The sequence below is a fragment of the Humulus lupulus genome, chromosome 9, assembly GCF_963169125.1.
Source record: "Humulus lupulus chromosome 9, drHumLupu1.1, whole genome shotgun sequence".
Lineage (NCBI taxonomy): Eukaryota > Viridiplantae > Streptophyta > Magnoliopsida > Rosales > Cannabaceae > Humulus > Humulus lupulus.
This window is the reverse complement of record NC_084801.1, coordinates 89,489,186-89,508,351: the sequence shown is the minus strand read 5'-3', so window position 1 is coordinate 89,508,351 and position 19,166 is coordinate 89,489,186. Positions and strand designations below refer to the sequence as shown.

Below are 19,166 nucleotides of genomic sequence, written 5' to 3'. Positions count from 1 at the left end.
TAGAGCGAGAGACTTATTAGTCATATACTTAGAGCGCAGGACTCTACAAACATTTATTTGTACCTGCTTGCATGCATGAGTAGGGTTATTACTGCTAGGCATGCCTATTATGATTTAGTGACATGTTATTACCTGCTTATGGGAATGTTTAAGTTTTTTTGCTAAGCCTCGGCTCGCTGGTGCTATGTGGTGCAGGTAAAGGAAAAAGAAAGCTGGACCATCCTTGAGTTGGAGAGCTTAGGTGACGATGTGTACATATGAGGCTACTCGACCACCACGACCAAGGGTTTAAAGAGGAACTAGGGTTAAACCCTACTTTGCCGCTTAGATCGGCTAGTTGTAAATCTTTCACTGTAATTAACCTTTAAACTATATTTTGGGATCCCAATGTATACGATAAATGTTTTGGTACGTTGTATCTTTGACCAAAATTTTTAACATTAAACCGTTAATCACATTTAGTTACACGATTATGGCCAAATGACTCGGTTAGCGAGTTTAGGACTGTTTCCAATGAACAACATAATGGTCCCTGAGTAGTAGGGCGTTACACCTACAAGGAATATTCTTAGCTCCAAAAGGCTCTCGAGGACGAGATGACTCATTCTTCGGACCTGTAGAGTCAACTTGTCAAGGACCAGTCTAAGCTCAATTTTATGGAAGACATTTCTTCCAAGCTAGTGAAGGAGGCAACTGGCCGCTCCAAGGCTGTGAAGGAGGCTATGGTCAAGGCCTTCGAGGATGCTAAGGCAGCACGAGAAGAGGCTTGGGTTGCCCGAGAGGTGGTCTAGGCTGCCAAGGAGGAAGCTGCCAAAGCCTTAAGCGAAGCTTCCCAACTTGCGAACGAGGTTGCCAAGGCCCGAGGAGAAGCCATGAAATTGGCTTCGAGGGTACAAGCAACTGCCTTGGAGGTGGAAGACCTAATGTGTTAGCTCCAAGATCTCAATGACAAGGTCTCCGCCCTCAACAAGGAGGTTAATGTACAAGTGGAGGACAATGTATATGTTATGTGGCGCAACAACAAAAAGATGGACCTCGCCTTCACAGACGATCACAACATGAGGTTTCTCTTTGAGGAGCGACTTTGTTCGGACGAGGTTACAGCTGCTACTACTCGGGAGGCCGCAGAGGTAGGCCAATTCCCTAAGGCCTACTCCTTGATAGATATCATCACGGAGGTTCCCCCCGGCAAGATATAGGCCACTTTGTATTTTTTTTTTTTATTTTGTAAATAGGCATGTGTGTCACTTTCTTTGGGGTATGAACAGATTAATGCTCGAGCCCCGGGCACAATTATATATATATTTTTGAAAGTATCACTTGCTTGCTCTATTGATTCTCATTCTTTGCTTAACCACTTAACACATTTTAATTATAGTGTTTAGTAATACTGGAAATTGGCCTTAAAATTTACAAGGGTTTTCTTTCAACTTTTAACGTAATTTTCCATTACAAAAAAGATAGTTTTATTTAACCTTGATTTTTCCGCCATAAGTAGGCCTTAGTCACGAGACTTAGGTCTTGATTGCCTTTGTCAGTGCAACTTGGGACTTATGCTTGAGTCTTGTTTATCCCAAAAGTTTTTTGCCCTTGAATGCTTAATGTTGCATCATAGGCACTTAGTCCTCGGAAATAACTTTAGGACTCTACCAAGTATGAGCACTTGATGCTTGTTCTCAAGTCTTAGATGACTCGAGACTTAGGAAGCCAAAATAACTTAGGATTCGAGAACTCAATGTTACTTCACGGGCACCTGGTCCTCAGGAAGTCACACTGGCTTTTGTGATCCCAGACCAGGGACTTGGGTATTTTTTTGCTAAAGTCATGGTAACTCTAGACTTGCCCCGAGTATAGGGTACTCGGGCTTTAAACCTTTTATCCTCTCAGAAATTGGGAACTCATTATCAGTCCTCGGGCATATGGTCCTCAGGTCATGGGCCGAGTTCTCCACCTTTAGGTTTCCTTGGGTTTTTATGATGCTCAGGTTTTGGCAACTCGAGGCTTGTACCTGAGTACAGATGACTCAGTCTTTACTTTTCACCCTTCGGAAGTCAGGAACTCATTGTTGCTCCTCGGGTGCATGGTCCTCAGGAGGTAAATCAAATTCTCCGCCCATAGGCTACTTAGATTTTTATAAAACTAGGTTCACTCATCTATTATTAGGCTTAGTTTCCTAGGTTATTTTGTTCTCGCAAAGCTTGACACTAGGTTTATTGTTCTCACACTACACCAAATACCACTTTATATAATACATAATTATAAGCTAATTGAAAAAGTATTATAATAGGTAACTAAAAAGTTAGAAAGTGGTAAAGTTAAAATGGAGGGAAACAAAAAAATAAAAAGGCTAGGTAAAGTTAAAATGGAGGGAAAAAATGGCAAATGTAAAAGCATTTTTTTAGCAAATGCCAAAGGCAATGGCTCCGAAAGCTCCAAAAGCTCCTCCGCACCAACTTTCTCTGATTCCTCTTCTGCTCCGTCGCAAGAGCTGCTCTGATTGTTTCTCAGGCGTGGACTAAGGCTCGACGACTATGGGATGTAGGCAGGGACTAAAGGTTGACGATGATGGAATGCAAACAATGCTTTGGTGGTGAGGGCTAGATCGGTGCAGGTGGTGGTCGACTGTGTCTGTTGCAAAGGTCGGGGATAGACGGGGACTGAAGGGTGATGAATGGGTAAGATTTTTTCTCACCTATTTTTTTTTGTTAATATCTCGATTGAAAATAGAGATATTGAATATGATATTTGTGTATTTATTTTGTGTTTTTAGATCTTTGTATATATCTGGGTTGAAGATAGATTCAAATCATTGGATTAATCATTTTCCTCTATTTCTGTGGGTGTTTGTTCTTTTGTAAGATTTAATGGCTAGAACCCGATACAATGCCCTCATCATCTCACACACATCTCTTCTCCATTGCAATTTTCTTTTAGTCAGCAACCCACCATCACCCTCATCATTCTCCATCTCAGTCACGGCAGCCGCACCACTCCTAGCCACCCCCAAGCCCCTGCTCTCCGCCTCTGTTATGTTGCACTTGCACCCACCCACCACCACCATCACCACTAGTCCCTCCTCCTCTCTTTCTCCCCCTCTATAACAATCTAAGCCCAAGGTCAGTATTATCTTTTTATTGCAATTGACATGATTTGTTATGCCATTACAATACCCATTTGTATTGAGTATCACAACTACATATTTTAAGACGTAAATGGGCCACAGCGCGAGTTTGCAAGACTTACAAACAATACTATTCATTTGCATCGATGGTACCCAATGATGTCCATATTAAAGTTCGATTTTATGTGTCAGAAATGTAATGCACTGCTGGAGAGTCCCAGTGGAACTGGGAAAACCCTGTGCCTTCTATGTGCCACGTTGGCTTAGAGGAAGAGTTTGGGTGGTTTCTCAACTGGTGCCAATGGGAAGAGTAGTCAGAATACCGGAGGCTCAGCAGAATCATCATCACAATTTAGGAGCCCAAATCTTCCCACCATAATTTATACATCACGTACTCACAGTCAGATTCGTCATGTAATCAAAGAATTGAAAAGAAGCTCTTACAGGTTAGTTTTGGAACCACCCCTAAGTTCAATGCTCTTATTCCACATCATTGATCCACGCTTGTGATCTTATCGTTCTTTTGTTCCTGCCATATTATACTAACAAACACATGTAGTTCGTGTCAACTCAACAGTGCACTATCTCAATGTTGATATCATAGGGTAATTTGATCTGTGGATAGGAGGCTTTGTTTAGTTTATTTATTACCCGTGTCGATCTTGCCTCTTTGTTTGTTTTTGCTGGGTGATGTTCCTCTATGATTAATACAATTAATTTTTCCTAGAAGACATAAGTTTCGGACTCAATTTATGGACAATCTACACTCTACAGCTATTGATAAGTATTTTTATGGGATAAATATCTCTTTTCCAGCTCTCTCATGTGACTCTCAATAGTGAAATTTGCAATTATGATAATTATTTTTAATTATTGGTAGCACATGCAAACAAATGCTTTAATTAAATTATGGTGCATGTTTAGTGGAGTAGTTCTAAGAATTAAAGCATTGTGTTTCTTTGTAATGAATTGCTCCTTTGAGCTCATTTGTGTTTTCTGCTTTTGATGTTTTGATATGTCGTAGCTAAACTAGTTGAATATTTGGATTGGTGTAGGCCCAAAATGGCAGTGTTAGGGTCTCGAGAGCAGTTATGCATTCATGAGCAAGTTAGTTCACTCCATGGGAAAGAAGAATCAAATGCGTGCCAAATGCTTCACATAAATCGTGATAAGCGTGAAGAGCATGAAAAACGTGAAAAGCAAGAAAGACCTCACTGCACCCATTATTTTCATGTTGCTTGTATGTTCTATAAATTTCTAGCTGTTTTTGTTTGTGTGATGTCTAGATAAACACAAGTGTGAAAAGTACAAAGTACATTTGATTAAATATTTGCACTCTAGTCATGTTGACTTTGATATAAGAAATGGGGAGTCTTATGCAGAATTAAATCAATATGTATAGTTCTCAACTGTAACTCTAATGAAATGTATTTGGAAAAAAAAGATGAATTTTTTAGCTGCTGTTTTCAATTTTGATCCACCTAGAGAAAACCTAAATAACTTTATTGATTCTTTGTGTCTCAAATTAGAATAAACTGTATAGACTTGTTGTTGACCCTCGTTTTGGTAAACGACACGAAGTCAAATAAACGACGGGAGATTAGTACGACCCTTGAGAAAACAATCTAATGGAAAATAAAGAACACAAAGAATTATAGTGGTTCGGCCCCAGTGATTAGTAATGACCTACGTCCACTTGCTACTATTATTAATATTGAGCTTCAAAGGTGTGATCAAAGAACTAGGGTTCCTGAGTTTCACAGACCTTAGAAGGAGAAAACAATACAAATGATGGACAATATTAATGCAATTCATAAAAAGATCAAAAGATCCCCCCTTGAGCTATTTCTTGTATATTTATAGGATCAAGGAGGGTTACATGAGTCAAATTAGTCTCAGACCTTTCCTTAATAAACGGATCTTCAGGTTATAATGAGGAGATATTCTCGAATATCATTACAACTGTACAGATTTATTCATAAATATACGGAGTATACGACCAGGCTGGTCATATATAAAACTTGAACTCCGCATATGGAAATATCTCTGGTCGATAGGCGAGCAGCATCTCTTCCACGTGTCGGCCACATGTCAAAAATTCTTGCCACGTCATCAACGGCTATTTTTTGGATAAACATTTCCCCCCAAGTTTATTTGATGCGACCAGCAATCTGTCAGAGTCCCTCGTGCATTCTCGAAAACTGTGATCTAATCACGCCTTTTTGGTTTCCAAGTAATCCCTCTGACAGCAATTACACTCCTCCATACCTTGAAAAAGGTAACTCATGATTACCCCTTTTCAACATATCTCAGCCTTTATAAATAATCCTCACATTTACCTTTTAACTTTTTACTCGCCATTTTCTTGCCAAGAACCCTCAAGAACTCCATCTCAGAGCTCAAAAGTTTCGAAGACCTTCTGTCACTGTTCTAAAGTCGCTTCATGTCAGAACCTCCAACCTTCATCTTGGTAAATTTCTTCAACTTTTAAGCCCTTTGACATGCCGTGCATACTGCTATACGACTATTTTGAGTTCTGAAATTTTTTGTGTTCTTGGGTACAAATGCATGAGGATTGTGGGAATATTGATTGATGCTTGATAGGGTAGTGTAGTTTTTCTTTGTAGGAGTTAGGAGATAGTTTGATAGTCAAGATCGTAAGTTTAGGGCGTAAAATCGAAGTAAAAATTCGATTTTTAGGCTAGCTGAAAAATTGGGTTTTTCCCACCCCTTCGGAGTCGAAAAAGCTTTTTTCCAAAAAAATTTTATTTCCGCTTTTTGATCTGTTTTTCAAACTGCTCGCAAAGAACTTAGTGTTTCCGTTAGAATGCTGCTGGTCGTAGATGCGAGCAACGTTATTCCAACTTTCAACATAAGCTCCCAGGCTGTGCGTCTTATCTCCTCCTTTCTCTGTTCGCAGTTTACATGCAAGATCCATGGGGAGGAGAAAGACCTATAGATGATGACCTATTGGCTCAGCTACTCGAGGACGAAGAGCAACCATCGTCACTGATTCCTGACATCCCATTCTCTCGTGTCAATCCAAACACTTCACCTGTCCCTACTCAAAATATGGCTCGTGCCAAAACCAAAGCTCAGAAAAAGAAAACCCCCACTCCTTCACATCAGCCTGCTCCTCAGGCTGAAATTCCCTCGACCAGTGGTCGAGCTGAAAATGCTCCCGACCCCAACATCCAAAGACATGCTCGGCCCCGACATGCCATTCAGCCAGATGTTGAGTGGCATTTTGTTCCTGAGAGTAGAGTGACGATCAGGATGATCGCCAATTATATCAGGAAGTACGGTCTCACGGGGGTGACCTTAGTCAGACCTAACCAAGACCAAAGGGCGAACCTTCCCAGAGGCGCCTTCAGCGCTTGGTCGAGGTTTCACATTGAGGCAGGGGCTACCTTGCATCTTCACTCATTCTTTCAAGGGGTGGCCAACTATTTCGGAGTTGCCCCTTTTCAAATAACCCCAAACGGATATAGGATGCTTGCTACACTCTATATCCTGTACACCCACAAGAAATGGCCCGTGCCAACTCCTCATGAGGTCAACTACTTGTTCAACCTCAATTCTAACCCCAACCAAGAAGGCACGGGGTTTTTTCACTATTGTCATTAGAAAACCAGGCGCACCTTCCTGACTGACACCACCCATATATCAAATGTGGGGAGGTACTACTAGGAGTACTTCCTCACAACTGACATGATCGCAAACAACCTGGCCTTCGCTCAAGGAGGTAAAACTTTCATACCACTGGTTGTTATACTTTATTTAGTGTTCTCCTCCACATTTTCTTACAATTTTAATGTCTTCCAGGTCCATGGCTACGACCAGACCCAACTCCAGACATGGAGTTGAGATTGACGCTCCTAGCTTGCATCACTGACGTCGAAAAGAGCGTCAAGAATCTGGTTACAGAGGATAATCTCAGGCTGGTTGGCCTCTTGGCCCCTCACCAGGACATGAGGGAGTCAACTTCAGGGAGTGCCACAGCCGAGGAGGAACCCGAGCAGCAACCGCCAACATCGCCTCCACGAAGGAGACCGACTGGGGTCACGATCAGGGAACCTATTGGCACTCCTCCAGCAGAGAGGCCCTCCGTCCCCCTGGGGAAGGGAAAGAAGAAGGCCACCGAGCCTGTCGAACACTCGGACAAGTCCTTGGATGATAACAGTACAGTTATTTCACTTTCAGATAGCTTGCCAATTCCCTGTCACCTATTCGACGGGGACGACAATTTTAAATATGCTCCAAATTTAGGTCCAAACTTCTTCATGTCAGAGAGTGAGTATAAGAATAGTAGAGTCTGTAGGATAGCGACCAGTAATAATAGCTCAGGTATTTGACTTTGCAATCTTTCTTTATTTCTTTTCCTAATGTTATATACTTGGTCTCTATCTCACTATTCAACATTTTGCCTCTTTTCCAGACATGGACTCTGTAAACGTGTTCGACATCTACAGCACTCCCGAGGCTGCCGCGGCTCCCCCAAGCAAAAAGAAGACACCACGGGGAAAGTAGCAAAGTGCCTCAGGCAAAGAAGGCTCACAATGCTGGCCCCCCGGAGGATGGGCCCTCCACCACCACAACTTCATCCTCTTCCCACGAGCCAGATCAACTCCACCTCCCGTGGCCCCGACCGACCAAACTCAGCAGGCCGATCCTGCTTCAACTGGGGGCGACATAATTGGTCACGCCTTTAAATTGGTCAAGGAGAGGGTCTCCAAGATTGTGAAGCACGACCGCTGTCGAGACGCAATGGCTGCGACAGAGGCGATGGATGTTGACCTGATCCTGAACCGCGCCCTGAACGAGTTCACCAGTGTAAGTCATCTTTTTCTGCGAAAATAGTTCTTCTTTATTTTATAATTAGTCTAACTTCTACTCCGACTGCAGGCCATGCTGACCCTCACTGCCGGTCGTATCCGCTTGGGTCCTGTCACCGAGCGGGCCAGAACTTTGGAGCAACAACACGTGGATGAATTTAAAGCTGCCAAGGTAAAATATGTTGAACAGCTGGCAGTGGGGCTTGAGGAAAAGGCTAAACTGGCCAAGGAGCTGGAGGAGAAGCAGAGGTCTCTAGACAAAGCTCGTGAGCAGAGGGACCAATTCAAGGAGTCCAACCACTTCAATTTCCACGGGGCCCAACAGCTCGAGGTGGACTTGGTTGCGAGCAGGCAGGATAATACTACCCTGGAGGGCCGGATCGAGGAGCTTGAGAAAGCCAACGCCAGCAACTTGGAAAGGTACAAGAGTGCCACTCTTCAATGCTTCTATGATTTTTGGAAGCATAACCAGGGTGCCAACTTCGACTACCTTCCCGAGAATGCGAGAGACGCCGAGCTTTCTCGCTGCGCTGCTCAGCTGGCAGAGGAAGAAAGGTCAAGGGTTCCTGCTTCCCCTGAAATCTCGCTGGGAACTGGGATGGATGGGGCAGACAACGAGGCTGCAGGCGTCGTCGATCAAGGCCCTCCTCAAGATCCTCCGGCTGCTTAAGCTTTTTCTATTTATATTTTATCTTTTTAACTACACGATCTATGGGTCGTGATGTAAAGACAATATATTTTTTGTTGTTGTGTGGGCAGCTTTTACTTTTATTTGAACAATTACATCCGAGCAGCGACTGCTCGCGGTGTAAAAGGATTGGTTTTGATATTATAATATATTTGCATATTATTATAACATCTGTTCGCATGACCGAACTTAGCATAGTACTTTGGTTTGATTTAACAAAATAACAAAATTTTGAAAAATACTCTAAGTGCCCTAGCATGCTTTGACTTATTTTGCTCATGTGTTTACATACCTTTTAATGATATGCTTTGCTTACTTGTACCTTATATGCCCCCCAAGTGATCGAGGAGCTTTAGGTCCTTGGTCACTTGCCTTGACCAGAACCTGCTTGAACATTACTGCTCGTAGCAATATGATTAGCATTATAATACAGCAAAACAACACACGTAATGAGCAAATACGTGTAATAAATACAATAGTTGGCAAGAAATGACTGGCTGAGCACAATCCCTTTTATTTCTCGTAATAAATGGAATAAACATGTCTATACGAGTGATCAATAAGATCTTACACTTTTTCAAAACTTGTAAAAAGTAAAATTTATACAAGCCAATTCTTTAAGAAGAATTGTTCATTGGTAATACTTGCGCAGGTGTTCTCCATTCCAATAGCGAGGAACGAGATCTCCGTTTAAGCGTGCAAGTTTATAAGTGCCTGGGTGAAGGACCTCATTAATCTGGATGGCCCTTCCCAATTAGGCCTGAGTACTCCAGCAGCTTGGTCGCTAGTGTTTAGAAAAACTCTTCGGAGTACGAGGTCTCCAACACCGATTTTCTTTCTCGCACTTTAGAGTTGAAATACCAGGCGACCTATTGCTGGTATGCAGCTACTCGAAGCTGAGCTTGTACACGCTTCCCATCAATTTAGTCCAGGGATTCCATCAATAGCTGGCTGTTAGAGTCTTGGTCGTATTTTAATCTACGGTGCGATGGTTGATCTAACTCGACAGGAACATAGCTTCATACCCGTACGCCAAGGAAAATGGGGTATGACCTGTTGCTGTTCGGTGGGAAGTTCTATATGACCAAAGAACTTCAGGCAACTGCTCTGGCCATGCTCCCTTAGCTTCTTCAAGTCTTTTCTTCAGGGTATCCTTCAGCGTTTTGTTAACTGCTTCAACTTGCCCATTCGCTTGGGGATGAGCGACTGAAGAAAAGATTTTGATAATATCATGCCATTTGCAGAAGTCCGTGAATAGATCACTGTCAAACTAGGTGTCGTTATCCGAGACTATCTTCCTTGGTAATCCATAGCGACAAATAATGTTCTTGACTACGAAGTCAAGCACTTTCTTGGTCGTTATGGTTACGAGTGGCTCAGCCTCAGCCCATTTGGTGAAGTAGTCGACGGCAACCACTGAATACTTTACTCCACCTTTTCCTGTAGGCAAAGATCCGATTAGATCTATTCCCCAAACCGTGAAGGGCCATGGACTCTGCATCTGCTTTAACTCGTTGGGAGCTGCTCGTGGAATTTTAGAAAATCTCTAGCACTTGTCACATCTTCGCACGAACTCCATTGAGTCTTCATTCATGGTTGGCCAGAAATAGCTCTGCCTTAGGATCTTTTTTGACAGACTTTGCCCCCAGCGTGGTCCCCGCAAAAACCTTCGTGCGACTCTTTCATCAACTCTTTGGCTTTCTCCTTTATGATACATCTGAGGAGTGTCATGGAGTATCCCCTTCGGTACAGGATCCCATAGACCAGGATATACCTAGCATCTTGACCCTGAAGGGTCTTGGCTTTGTTTATGTCTGTCAGTAGTATGCCGCTTGACAGATACTCTACATATAGTGCCATCCATGTATCTACCATCTGGAGGACCAGAGTGGTTTCTGCTACTTGGATGCTTGGTGCTGATAGACACTCGACTGGAACTATGTTCAGAGTATCAGCATCCTTTGCACTTGCCAACTTTTCCAAAGCGTCCGCGTTGGAATTCTAATCGCGAGGTACTTGCTGTAGAGTGTATCTGTCGAACTGGGCTAACAGATCCTTTGCTTTGTTTAGATAGGCGACCATCTTCAAACCTCGCGCCTGGTACTCTCCCAAGACTTGATTCACCACCAGTTGTGAATCACTATAGATGTCAATCACTTTTATGTTCATATCCTTGGCTAACCGGAATCCAGCGAGTAATGCTTCATATTCAGCTTTATTTCTAGAAGCAGTGAAGTCAAATCTGATTGCACAGTGAAATCGATGCCCTTCCGGCGTTATCAATATCACTCCTGCTCCTGCGTGGGATTCGTTGGATGAACCGTCTGTAAACAATTTCCACGAGGGTGCTCGGATTTGACACTTAGGCTCGCTGGGCTATTCAGTCTGCTCGCCACCCGTGAGCTCTGTGAATTCGGCGATGAAGTCAGCCAAGGCTTGTCCTTTTATCACTGCTCGTGGCAAGTAAGATATGTCGAACTGCCCTAGTTCGACTACCCACTTTAGTAATCTTCTTGCAGCCTCTGGCTTTTGCAGGACTTGTCGAAGAGGCTGGTTGGTCAATACCGTAATTGGATGAGCTTGGAAGTAAGGCCGCAGCTTCCTAGAGGCCAAAACTAAACAATAGGCTACCTTTCAATGGGGGGATACCTCAACTCTGCTCTGATCAACCTTTTGCTTACATAATAGACAACCTTTTGCACACCTTCTTCTTCTCTTACTAGAACAGCACTAGCAGCATAATCCGTGATCGCCAGGTAGATGAACAAAGTCTCTTTATCGACTGGCTTTGACAGGATGGGTGGTTGCGCCATATGCATTTTTAGTGCTTGAAAGGCTTGTTCGTACTCATCTGTCCATTCAAATTTCTTATTCTCTCTTAGTAGATTGAAAAATGGGACGCACTTGTCTGTTGATTTTGAAATGAATCTACTGAGAGCAGCAATCCTCCCGGTCAGGCTTTGGACATCCTTAATCTTTACTGGCGACTTCATCTCGATCAGGGATTTTATTTTCTCAGGATTAGCTTCAATTCCTCTTGAGTTAACTATAAATCCCAAGACTTCTCTAATCCTACTCCGAAGGAGCATTTAAGGGGATTTAACTTCATCCTATATTTATTCAGGACGTTGAAGCATTCCTGCAAATCCCTTACATGCCCTTCTACTTTCTTCGACTTAACCAGCATGTCGTTGACGTAAACCTCCATGTTTGTGCCGATTAGCTCCTTAAACATGTGGTTGACGAGGCTCTAGTAACTCGCACCAGCGTTTTTCAAACCAAAGGGTATCACCTTGTAACAGTAGAGCCCTGTATCAGTTTGAAAGCTAGTGTGATCCTCATCAGGGGGATGCATACTAATTTGATTATACCCAGAGTATGCATCCATGAATGAGAGGATCTCATGTACTGCAGTGGCATCGACCAGCTGGTCGATCCTCGGGAGTGGGAAACAATCTTTGGGGCAGGCTTTATTTAGGTCTGTAAAATCCACGCACGTACGCCACTTTCCATTCAGCTTGGGCACTAGTACGGGATTAGAGACCCACGATGGATAAAACGCCACCCTGATGAACCCATTCTCCTTCAGCTTCTGGACTTCCTCCTTCAAGGCCTTTGATCTATCTTTGTCGAGTAGCCTTCTTTTTTGTTGCACTGGTTGAAAGCTTTTGTCGATGTTCAGGACATGGCTGATGATTGCAGGATCTATCCCAACCATGTCTTTGTGCGACCAGGCAAAGACATCATGGTTCCTCCTTAAGAAGTCCACCAGTGCTTGTTTTGTTGTTGTCTCTAAGATTTTACCGACTTTCACAACTCTGGTCGGATTTTCCTCATCGAGTTGGACCTCTTCAAAGTCTTTGATGGGTCCCACTTCTTCTTCAAAAGCCCCAAAGCGAGGATCTAAGTCCCTATCCTCACTTTGGGCAACGCCCTATTTGGTGAGATTATCACCTGAGCGGGCTTGAACATCAGTTGCCATCCGCAACTCCTTTCCGATGGCATTTCTCGATATACCCTTCTTTGCCTTGGTGATCGAGGGGCGTTGTAGCGCTCCCTCGCTTCCCTCTAGTTTCCCAACACGCATCCTACCCTTGCGTCTGTTGGGAATTTCATAGCGAGGTACCATATAGAAGTGACAGCTCGCAGGTCGACAAGAATTGATCTCCCTATCACAGCGCTGTACGCTGAAGGACAATCAACTACTATAAAAGTAGTGAGTAATGTCCTGTTAGCAGGTGCAGTGCCTGCTATGATTGGGAGTCTAATTGACCCTACCGGGGCGAGCCCTTCTCCGGAAAAACCATAAATGGTTTGGTTGCATGGCTCCAGGTCTTTGACAGACAACTTCATTCTTTCCAGCGAGGACTTATATAGGATGTTGACCGAACTTCCTGTATCGACCAACACCCTTTTCACCATCATGTTCGCGATTTGTACGTCCACGACCAGCGGATCGGAGTATGGGAATTGCACGTGCTGGGTGTCGTCGTCAGAGAAGGTGATCAGTTCCTCCTCTATTCGAGCCTTTTTTTGTGCTTGATCCTCAACACTCATCGTCTCAATGTCCTGGTCGTGGTGCAGGGTTCTAGCATATCGTTCCCTCGCTTTCCCACTATCTCCTGCAAGATGTGGGCCTCCACATATGGTGAGTAGGGTACCTGCCACGGGAGTTGGCTGTAAAGGTGGTGAGCGTTGGCGTGCAGGCGCTGACTCGTTGCCACCTTGAGCCTCTCGCTGAGAAACTCCCATGGCTCATACATATCTTCTTAAATGTCCCTCTCTTATTAGGAACTCAATTTCATCCTTTAGCTGGTTACACTCATTAGTGTCATCCCCATAGTCGTTATGAAAATGACAAAACTTTGTTGAATCTTTCTTGAAGATATCTTTCCTTACTGGTGCAGGTTGTTTGTAGGGCACGCTCGAGCTGGTCGCCTGGTAGACCTTGGCTCGGCTTTCAACAAGGGCAGTGTAATTGGTGAATCTCGGTTCAGACCGATTACCTTTGGGGCGCTTACTCTCGGAGGTCCAGGGTTCGTTGCTCGCCCACTTTCCACCATTCTTACCATTGCCACTCCCGTTGCCTTTGCCGTTGCCATTGGGCTTCGACCCGTTGGTGGCTTTGGCGGGTTCTTCCTTAGGCCCCTTGTCTTTTTCTAGCGATTTCCCTTCATTGGCAATTGCGTCCTCGAGCTTGATGTACAGCTCGATCTAAAAACTCCTGGGTACTTTTAACCCCATGCTTTTTTAGGCTACTCCAGAGGGGAGAATGGCGCCTAACCCCAGCAGTTAGGGCCATCATCTTGCCTTCATTTCCCATCGTCTTGGCTCCAGCTACAGCTCGCATGAAGGGTTGAACGTATTCATTCAGAGGCTCTCCCTCTTTCTGGCGTTTCTCGACCAGTTGGTTCACCTCAGTGGGGTGCACACGACCCGCATAGAACTGTCCGTAAAACTCCTTCATGTGCATTTCCTAGGAGACTATACTCGCAGCAGGGAACTTAAAGAACCACTCCTGGGTGGCATCAGAAAGTGTCATTGGAAAGATCCTGCAGCGAGCATCTTCAGAGACTTTCTGAATGTCCATTTGTATCTCAAACTTGTTGACATGAGATACTGGGTCTCCATAGTTGTCAAAATTTGGCAGAGTTGGCATCTTAAACTTACTGGGGGTTTCTGCCACAGCAATCCTCTGTATGAAAGGGGTGCCTCTCCTCCGATCGTACTCAATGTGTGATGTTCGCCCTTTGACCAGCTGCTGTATAACCTGGTTCAGGGCATCAATTTGAGCCTGAACCGCTTCTAGGATTGCTGGGGCCTCTGGTGCCAGGGGAATGTACTCATCGTGCCTTTCTCGGTGGTCGTTGAGTACATCCCTCAAATCATCGTCTCTTTTCCGCTGCTCGCTGGCTCCGAGCCGACTAAAGACGTTATTCTGCCTGGGCTGCACCCCAGCGTTATGACCTGCTGGTCGGTCTTCTCTAGGTGGGGGGCTCCTGCCTACACCTCTCTCTTCCTTCCTCCGATCAGCATTTCCTCTGCCTGAGTCGGCTTCATTGTAGTGGTGGCCATCTCTGAACCATGGCTGGCTATGGTGCGACCGACTGTTCCCTATGTTGCCTCCTTGGGCTAGCATTTCCCGAGCATTAGGGGGAGGCCTGCGTTGTTCGGTGGGTCCCTGTGCATTGTCATGTCGTGCGGGGGGGCTCTAACCGTAGAGCCTGTCTCTGAGTTCCTCTTGTTGGCTGAAGGACGCTGCCCCCTGCTCGGTGGATGCGGCTCTTCACCCCCTGGGCGTCTAGGGCTGCGGGGCTGTTGCCTGGCCCTATTCTGCCTCGGGCGCAGGGGATTGCCTCGACCAGCCTGAGACAGAGGCTGTGTCTCAGGATCCTTAGGTGGGACATCATCTTGAGGCATAGGTGGCTTCTCCGGCCTCTGAGGGCTTATTGGCTAGAGCGGATGACTAGGATTGGGGCCCCTTTGAGGTGGCCCGTTTGGTGGTTGATCTGGCTGGGAGGCTGGCACAGCCTGATTCCTAGCCAGCTGGATGGCTGCTTCAAGGGCTGCCATGGCATCCCTCTGCCGACTGTCTATCTCCGCCTGTCGCCGCTCAACTCCTGGCGCTGGCGCTCTATCTCCCTCTGCTGCGACGCCATTATCTCGGCAACATTCTCTTGATTGGCCCTCAAATTGGCCAATTCATCTTGCAACACCCCCAGTTTTGTCTTCAGGGTCTCAGAACCCAACTCCTCCTCATCAAACCCAAAATGAGGTTCGTCTTCTGCCACATTTAGTGGAGGCTGGGATGGTGCAGCAGCAGCCTGTCCAGTCTTCTTGGTAGTTGTTTCCATTAGATTCTTTGTCAAGCTCTCAATGAAAGCACCAGAATGTTGACCCTCGTTTTGGTCAACAACACGGAGTCAAATAAACGACGGGAGATTAGTACGACGCTTGAGAAAACAATCTAATGGAAAATAAAGAACACAAAGAATTATAGTGGTTCAGCCCCAGTGATTGGTAATGACCTACGTCCACTTGATACTATTATTAATATTAAGCATCAAAGGTGTGATCAAAGAACTAGGGTTCCTGAGTTTCATAGACCTTAGAAGGAGAAAACATTACAAACGATGGATAATAGTAATGCAATTCAGAAAAAGATCAAAAGATCCCCCCTTGAGCTATTTCTTGTATATTTATAGGCTCAAGGAGGGTTACATGAGTCAATTAGTCATATCTTTCCTTAATAAACGGATCTTCGGGTTATAATGAGGAGATATTCTCGGATACATTACAACTGTACAGATTTATTCATAAATATACGGAGTATACGACCAAGTTGGTCGTATATAAAACTTGAACTCCGCATATGGAAATATCTCTGGTCGATAGGCGAGTAGCATCTCTTCCACGTGTCGACCACGTGTCAAAAATTCTTGCCACGTCATCAACAACTATTTTTTGGATAAACACTTGCAAAAAGTTGATCAATTTCTAGAGTGCTGGACTGGGTGGTAAAGACAGGCACCCACCAATGGGAAGCTTGTAGAATGGCACAACCATTGACACCATTCACTCTACAGAAATATATGTGGAGTTTCCTTTGAGAGATTTATTATGCTTTTGGTAAATTATTGTACTGAAGTGTTTGATAAATTGATAGGGTCAATTTTCTCTTTTGAAGTCTCAATAGTGTGCTTTATTGGTTTTGATGCAATAAACATTGAATTCTTATAACTGTTTGTTGGAATTTTCATATCCTGGTATTACTTTGTATACAATTTTCTCTTTTTATTTAAGTTACTCTTGCTTCTCTTGATTATTCTGTTGTCAGACAAGAATTTCCTTAGAAAGAATTTCTCCCACTTTATTAATCAAGCCCAGAAACTTACAAGAACTACCAAGCATTTGAGAGGTTTGAAACGTTCCCCAAGAGCAAGGCGCTACAATTATAATCAACTTTTTTTATATCCATTCCTTAGAACACTAGGCAATATATATATAATAACCACTTAGTATGCATAGTACACTTCTTATAATCCTATTGGGCCTATATTCAGTCAATAATAACAGGCCTAATTAGTAACTAGTTCTTTTCATTTTTCTGCAATAATTAAACCTCAGAGAAGGCCTAATATTCTTATCATATGTCTTGTTTTGCTTTGACTCCATTGTGTCTCTTGTACTTGGGTTTTGTCATATCTCTTTGCTTATGGACAAAAAATGAGGATTTTCCCATAGCCATATTATATTTGTAATTTTGTACATATTATATGCTACAAGCTATAAGCTTGATAAGGTTATGTAATTATGTAAATAAATACATACATACATGTGATCAATATTAAAATTCTCTATCTAGAAAGATAAATATTATTGAATTTTTTATTTCTTGGTTATAAGAAAAGTGTGTTTAGTTCACTATTTTACTTTCACCAAATGTTATGCTTGGATCTTGCTGCAACTTTTCTTCATTGCTTGCACTTGCCGCCATGTACCTTTCACAATTTTCCCCCTCCTGTAATCTTAGAAACTGTACAAGTAGTTGTGTGTCATAATAAAACTTTGTTATTGCATGTTAAATCATTTGAGTAAAATAAACTACTGTATTTTATAGAAGGGAAAAAGAATTGTTGAATTAGGTCTATGATCTTTGGTTAACATGGATATTTTGAATGGTTATTTCAAAACTAGTTCTTTCTTTCGTTGTGGATCGTGTACTGCACTATCCAGTGTTATTACTTCCTAAATTTTTCAGTTTTGTAGTTTTCACATATATTTGATTAATCTACTATAGGTCACATGAGAGCAATCCTCATCTCGGTGATGAACCTATAGATATTGAGGATTCGGTCAATATTGGAAAATCATTTGGGCCGTAGGTTCTCTTTTGATAATTCTTTGTTTCTATTTTATACCAATGTATAGTCTAATCCTACCGCTTTTTCCTTTTTGATGTTCCTAGAAGCTATTGCCATTATTGGCATGGAGCTTGTGCGTTTCTATATGTATATGCAAGTGTGCCATTTCTTTTTACCTATTTCCTGCAGGTGCCCCTATTATATGTCATGGGAGATTCATAAGGTTGTTGATATATTATTTGCACCTTATAACTATCTCATTGATCGTGGATATAAGAAATCTCTAACAATAAATTGGCAGGACAGTGTACTCATTTTTTATGAAGCTCACAACTTGGTAAGTTGAAGAAATATATCTAACAAAGGAAAGTTTTTCTTCTGTACTCTGAAATTGGTTTGTGGTTATCCACTTTTTTCTTTTTGAATCCGTTTTAATGTTAATGCAGTACATTGATCTTATTTGCCTAAATATAACGCAGGAAGGCCTATGTGCTGATGCAGCTTCTTTTGACTTGCCTTCTTGGCTTCTTACGGCCTGCATTTCTGAAGCAAAAAATTGTATTGATATTTCTGTAAAAAGAAGGCAAGCATCTGATGATAAGTCAAATAACCCAGATAATTTTGCAATTCTTAGAGGTAAACTTTACTGGTAATATAATTCAAGTGGTAGTGTAAATAGAATATGATTCGCCACCAGTACCTTTTAGTGCTTAGTCAACATTCTTACTGATATATATATAAATTTATAAATGATATTTATATATTTATAAATGATGAATCCATCAGTGCTAGTATGCCAGCAGTACTTTGCACATGGGTCCATATTATTTTGCACTAATCATTTTACCCTGCATTTACATTTCTTTCCCCTTTTCTTTTAGAAATTCTTCAGGCATTTTAGCAGACTTCATGAACATGCTTATAATTAGTTATAAATGTATATCTTGCAGCACTTCTTTTAAAGCTTGAGAAGCGGATTGCGGAAGTGCCTATTTGATCCAAGGAATTAGGCTTCATTAAACCTGGACCTCACATGTATGAATTACTAGCTGATTTAAATATCACTCCTGAGACTTCATCCAAACTTGTTGAGATAATTGATGAAGCAACTGAACTTTTGGAAGAAGATAATCAGCAACAAGGGAAAAGCAGTGCCTGTCGATTGGAAAGCATTGACAACTTGCTTAATATAATTTTTAGACATGACAATGCTCATGCAAAATACTATCATGTAAGTTCCAAATATTGACTGTGTGTGTGAGAGAGAAGCATGATAAAGTAATTAGCTGAGAATATAAGTCTTTCTGTTATAGGTTCATGTGCAGGAAGTTGAAGCTAGTGCATCAGATGGAGACTTAAGTTTTGAAGTTTCCCTAAAAGTACAGAAGTTGTACAACACTACTATTTCTTGGCCTTTTTTTTTTGTTGTTATGTGCTCTTGTTTTTAATTCCAATGATAGTTGGCTTGGTCTTGCCTTTATTCATCTTTGGCATAAGCGAATAAATGTTTCCTTACCTTTATTCATCTCTCAACAGTTCTGGCTTTATTTTTATTATTATTATTATTAATTATTACTTTGGGGATAAGTCAGTTATATTGTGTGTTTCATCTCTTTCTTTTTTATCCCCATAAAAGATGTCTCCACTAAATAGTATGA

At 42.7% G+C, this 19,166-nt stretch overlaps 1 pseudogene; it reads left to right on the top strand.

The window, feature by feature from the left end:
- The first annotated feature begins 3,280 nt into the window (after positions 1 to 3,280).
- On the top strand, positions 3,281 to 18,757 carry LOC133799862 (regulator of telomere elongation helicase 1 homolog; annotated as a pseudogene).
- The last annotated feature ends 409 nt before the right edge of the window (positions 18,758 to 19,166 follow it).